This window comes from Mastomys coucha, unplaced genomic scaffold (genome assembly GCF_008632895.1).
Source record: "Mastomys coucha isolate ucsf_1 unplaced genomic scaffold, UCSF_Mcou_1 pScaffold16, whole genome shotgun sequence".
Taxonomy (NCBI): Eukaryota; Metazoa; Chordata; class Mammalia; order Rodentia; family Muridae; genus Mastomys; species Mastomys coucha.
The window spans coordinates 17,481,573-17,487,350 of NW_022196898.1; the positions used below are offsets into that span (position 1 = coordinate 17,481,573).

At 41.9% G+C, this 5,778-nt stretch overlaps 1 pseudogene; it reads right to left on the reverse strand.

Annotated features, from left to right (window-relative positions):
- The window catches only part of LOC116094333, a 14,008-nt pseudogene extending 8,615 nt beyond the window's left edge, over positions 1-5,393 (reverse strand).
- Between the last annotated feature and the right edge of the window lie 385 nt (positions 5,394-5,778).

Here is a 5,778-nt window from a genome sequence, read left to right on the forward strand (position 1 = left end):
TATATATATATATATATATATATATATATATATATATATAAAGAATGTCAAGAATTGTGTCAACACAAAGGAGAAAGGGAAGTTGAATGAAATGGTGGCTATGGTTACCTCTAGTGTCATGGGAGTCCACTTCAGTGCTGTAGAGTGGAAAAACCCACTATGCTTTGTCATAAGAGGCACTTCTGTGAATGGTGCTGATTAAGGTTGTGTCTTCCTCTGAACAATCATTGCTGGTATAACTGGGCCTATTTATAACTGGGAAGTAATACCATAAATATGCTCATTAACTGAGGGAACTAGTTTTGGTATAGTTCTGAAGAGATACTTGAAAGGGAAGGTAGTTCTAATAAAACAAAGAGACAAACATATCTGCTATACTAACTTCAGAGAAAGCACTTTGTAGAATATTATAGATAATGCCAAAGAAATACAGGACTACATTAAAGCAAATTATACTACATGGTTGTAGATTTATGTGCTAACATCTTCAGACTTTATATTTATTCCAGTGGGAAAATTAGCAATGCATTATGCAAGTGTTGATTTATGCAAGGTCTTCAGTAATTTATCACTTCCATAAAATGCATCCCCCTATGCTGGGATTACTCTATACTTCACCCATGACTGAAGTGTTATGAGCAATTAGGATTGGGTTTTTACTCCTCACCACCCTGCTCAATTTATAAATAAGATTTTTAAGTCAGTTGCTTGAAATTCAAGAACATTTCTCAATAAAAAGTCATAGTTAGGAACTCACACTTATTGATTTTACATATATACATACATACATAATACAGTATTTTTCATATTAGTTCTATTTTAATTTGGTCTTTTCAGCAACTTTGGTACAGTTGCCTTAAATGTGTAAAAGTGACATCCAAGAAGCATAGAAATTGAGGTCAAGGATGTTTGTGGAAGGCAGCAATCCAGGATACAGATAGATGCTAGATGCCAAAGCCCATGTTTTATTGGAAAGCCCATGAACCACTGAGAAGTCAATAGACAGCCATAGGGTTCTATGCTCCTGAAATTTGGTTAGTCCATGTACTCATGTAGGGGATGGAAGGCTCCTGTTTCCATCAGACAGCATCCTCTTGACCTCCCTCCATTCCTTCCAGTGTCATTTACCCCACAGCCACATCAAAACCACACAGGTACAGGTGACTTCTTTACTCTTATCTGTGTATAAACCAGCACAGTCAGTGTTCATTGCTTTGCACTCACACCTCCCAGCAGAAACAAGCTCTGGAAATGGGTGTCTCTCTAACTAATGTTTCCTCTTGACAGTGGGTAAAATGTCATTGTGGTAAAATCCATCATCATCTGTAGGAAAATAATGATGACCTTTGCAACACCTTTTCCCAAAAGAGTCACAGAGCTGTTCTCAGCTTAGCATTGAGCATGTGCACCACTGTGTAAGTAAGACAGCTCAGGGTCTATCTCCAATCCTACAACCCATCTCCAGTCTCTTTCTGCAGTTCTTCTCATACCCAGTGTGGCCTTGAAATGGTCCTGTTCATGCCTAGCTCTTTCTTCAACTTGGAGGTCTGCTGAGTGCTTGACTTAGGTCCCCCAGAGTGCTCAGATCATAGCTGACAAAAACAGGAAAGACCTGGAAAATTGTCCCAGCTGCCTGGTTCCCAAATTATACTTGTCTTCAAGGCTTTGACCAAAAATATTTGAGCAGTGCCTTCTTTTCTTAAGTTTCCAAGGCCTTCATCTTAAGATCTGGCTTCCTATTGCATGTAAACATGTAGCCAGGCTTTTCTTGACTGGCAGTCAGGCCGATTTCAGATTTTAGTTAATTTGTTACACACATTCTTTGAGAAGATAAATTAAAAGGTAGAAAGGAAACAACTTAATCAGGTTGAGTTTTTAATAAGTATTTTACAATAAAAATTGAAAGTACAATGCTGGGTGGTGGTGGTACACACCTTTAGTCCCAGCGCTCAGGAGGCAGTAGCAGGAGGATCTCTGAGATTGAGGCTAGCCTGGCCTACAGAGTGAGTTTCAGGACATCCAGGGCTACATAGAGAAATCCTGTCTCAAAAAACAAAACAATAAATTAAATTAAAAATATTGAAAAATTAAACGGGTAGAACTTAGGACTTTCACTAAATTTAAACAATAACAAAGTGCATTAATGGAAAGGCAAGGATGGGGTATAGCCAGCATAGCAACTAGGTGGTTGCCTAGCATCACAAGCTCTGCCTTTGAGCTTCTGATCCTCAGTGCTGCTAAAACTAAATTAAAATTAAAAAAATAAAGCAGTTACATTTCTTCACTTGACTTCCTCATCTCACTAGTTCCCTTCTAATCCAACTAGTAACAATTTTATCATCTTTGCACAGTAACACCTTGATTATTCCCTGGACCAACCCTTCAGAGGTTGGGCAAGAGAACATCCCTTCTTTTTTTTTTTTAAAAACATTTTTAAAGATTTATTTATTTATTTTACGTATGTGAATACATTGTTGCTGTCTTCAGACACACCAGAAGAGGGCATCTGATCCCATTACAGATGGTTGTGAGCCACCATGCGGTTTCTGGGAACTGAACTCAGGACCTTTGGAAGAGCAGTGAGTGCTCTTAACCACTGAGCCATCTCTCCAGCCCGAGAACATCCCTTCTTGACAACCGTGACATCTGACTAGTGGCAGCCACAAGAACTTCATTCAGCAGGATCTAAAAAAGTAATTGCTTCTTCAGCTACACTCCTGAGACCACACAAATATCCCCCGCTGGAAGCCATCTCTGGCAGCAGATCCAAAGTTCAGACAAGTGAACTTAGAACAGCGTGGGGTGGGAGGGTGGGGGTGGGGTCTCTTAAGTCTTTGTTGCCCTCTCCTGACTGCACGGAAATTTGTCCTTTCCCAAGGCTGTTCATTTATCCCAGCTCCTGCTGCCGCTGCGCCTGCCTTTCCTTTTCTGCTCTTCTGTCTGATGGTGTCTTCTTTGTCAAATGCCTGAGTGATGCTTCCCTCTGCTCAGCTCCCACGGCTGTGTCAAATAGAAGGCCGGGGGCATCTGAAGTAAAAACAGCATCCTTCCTGGCACCGTGCTAGCTGTAGCTCAGGGCCTCGGCAAGGCTTACACGCTGCAGTTGACATTTGTCAGGGGCTGTGTGTCTCTATAACTAGCACCACCCCTACAGCCTTTCTGTAAGCATGCATGTCTAGCTAGGATGAGCCTTGGTCCTGTCTCCTCTTGTGTATGTCCAGAGATGAAGAGTGCTATTCTTGAACCTGCCTTGTCGCCTGGACCTTTGCATGACACTGTCTCTGCCTGTATAGGTGTTTCTGATCTCTGCTGACTCAGTACCCATCACACTGGCAACTCCAGGCCTGGTTTCAGTGTTTAGATCTTCGCTAAGACTCTTATTCTTTTTATTTTTGACAATATCCTTGATGGTGGTCTTTCATCATGCCTCAAAACCCCCTGGGCTCCTCTCTTTGGGGTGGTCTTTAACTCACTGCACCATAGGACCTGTCTCCTTGCCAGACTCCACCCTGGAGGCAACAGCTAAGATAGGCTCTGTTGTTACCACTGAGTCAGCCAGCAGCCACAGTGTAGCAAACCTGTGCTATGTATGTATGCTGCTTGCTTACTGATTGACCAGTTCATGCTTTCTGGTTGGGGTCTCACATGCTACAAGTTTATCTGTAACATCCTCTTCTAACACATCTGACCTACTATTTTTTTTTTTTTTTTTTTACCCTGAGTGGTTGTACTGGCTGGTTTTGTGTGCCAACTTGACACAGGCTAGAGTTATCACAGAGAAGGGGGCTGCAGTTGGGGAAGTGGCTCCATGAGATCCAACTGTGGGGCATTTTTTCAATTAGTGATCAAGGGGCTAGGGCCCCTTGTGGGTGGTACCATCCCTGGGCCACCCCACAGTCTTGAGTTCTATGAGATAGCAGGCTGACCAAGCCAGGGGAAGCAAGCCAGTAAGGAACATCTCTCCATGGCCTCTGCGTCAGCTCCTGCTTCCTGACCTGCTTGAGTTCCAGTCCTGACTTCCTTTGGTGATAAACAGCAATGTGCAAGTAAGCTGAGTAAACCCTTTCCTCCCCAACTTGCTTCTTGGTCATGATGTTTGTGCAGGAATAGAAACCCTGACTAAGATAGTGGTCTCACTTATAAATCCTCTCCATTATTACATAAAATCTGGATAGTCCTTAAGAGATAATGGGGCCAACTAGAAGATTTCAAATAACGTGTCCATTGTCTTGACTAAACAGTAACAGAATGTTACTGTTGAGATGAAAGTTCAGTTAGCCAGATCCCATTATTATTTGGCAGAAACCATGCCTCAGGCCAGATCACAAAAATAACTGAAGGCCATACTCAGAAATGTAGGCTCTAATCTAAGAGCAATGGGCAATGGCTGTAATTTTAAGAGGAAAGGAAGCCAACTAAAAAGATCTTAATGGATAAGCAAAGTAGGGATAAGGGTTATTTATGGGAGGAAATGCTGGTGGCTTTGCTACACTAGTGCTGGTGAGAAAGGACAGAGGTCTGGCAGCAGCAGTGATGGGGCATTATTCCTAAGGACTGATGACAGAATGGGGTGTGAAGCCCCCAGCCCACCTTCAGCATAACAAACAAGTTGAGAGGCTCATTTCAGATGTCCCTGACCAAAAAACACAAATGTGACATTTGGAGTCAGAGATTTAGCTGTGTGTCCCAGGGCAAGTTGTATGACATCTCTGAATTTCTTTTTTCTTTCTTTCTTTCTTTCTTTCTTTCTTCTTCTTCTTCTTCTTCTTCTTCTTCTTCTTCTTCTTCTTCTTCTTCTTCTTCTTCTTCTTCTTCTTTTGATATTTTTTTGAGACAGGGTTTTTCTGTATAGTCCTGGCTGTCCTGGAACTCACTCTGTACACCAGGCTGGCCTCAAACTCAGAAATCCACCTGCCTCTGCCTCCCAAGTGCTGGGATTAAAGGTATGAGCCACTACTGCCCAGTGACACCTCTGAATTTCTGAATGTACAGTATAAGAAAATGAAACAAGACAGAATGTAAATACCTTGAATGTGACAAATACAAACCATTCTAAAATACATCCCCAAGTTGCTTTACATAGGCAAACATGCACACACACACACACACACACACACACACACACACACTCACATGCACATACACAAACATGCACAATCATACACACCCTTGCACTGTCATATCTATTATCTATTACAAGTCTATTCATTCTTGTGGAGCAGCTGAAAATGCAGTCCCAACCTTAGAGCCTGTAACATTTTTTTTCTGAACCTTCCATATGGTACCATGTTAGTTTTGCTTTCCAAAGTTTTTCCCCTCCTTACCTCCATTGTTTTTGGTCCAAATGTGACCACAGTCCTTCTGTATTCCCTTTTATATGTCTGCTGCTCCATCCCTGTTCCTACTTGCCCAGGCATCTACAATATACAAGTAGTGTATATATTCAAATATATAATAAACACTGAACAAGTACTGGTCTTTGCATAAATAAAGTTATATTCTGTGCTTGATTCTAAATCCTTCTTTTTTTGTTAGGACTGCGTGTACAGATCCATAATGCTACAGCATGCATTATGTGCATGCATAATCTAATCCATTGTGCTTGACATCTGCTTACTATCTCATGCTGGGCATCCCTTACATTTTGCCTACTAATTTTCAAAGGGTGGTCACCAGAGTGCCTCCACCTCCTGAATGACACTACAGTGAGCATCTTGCAGCATGCTCTTCTGTGGCAGCAATTCTCACTGGGGGAGCTTTTGCATCTCAAACATAGTT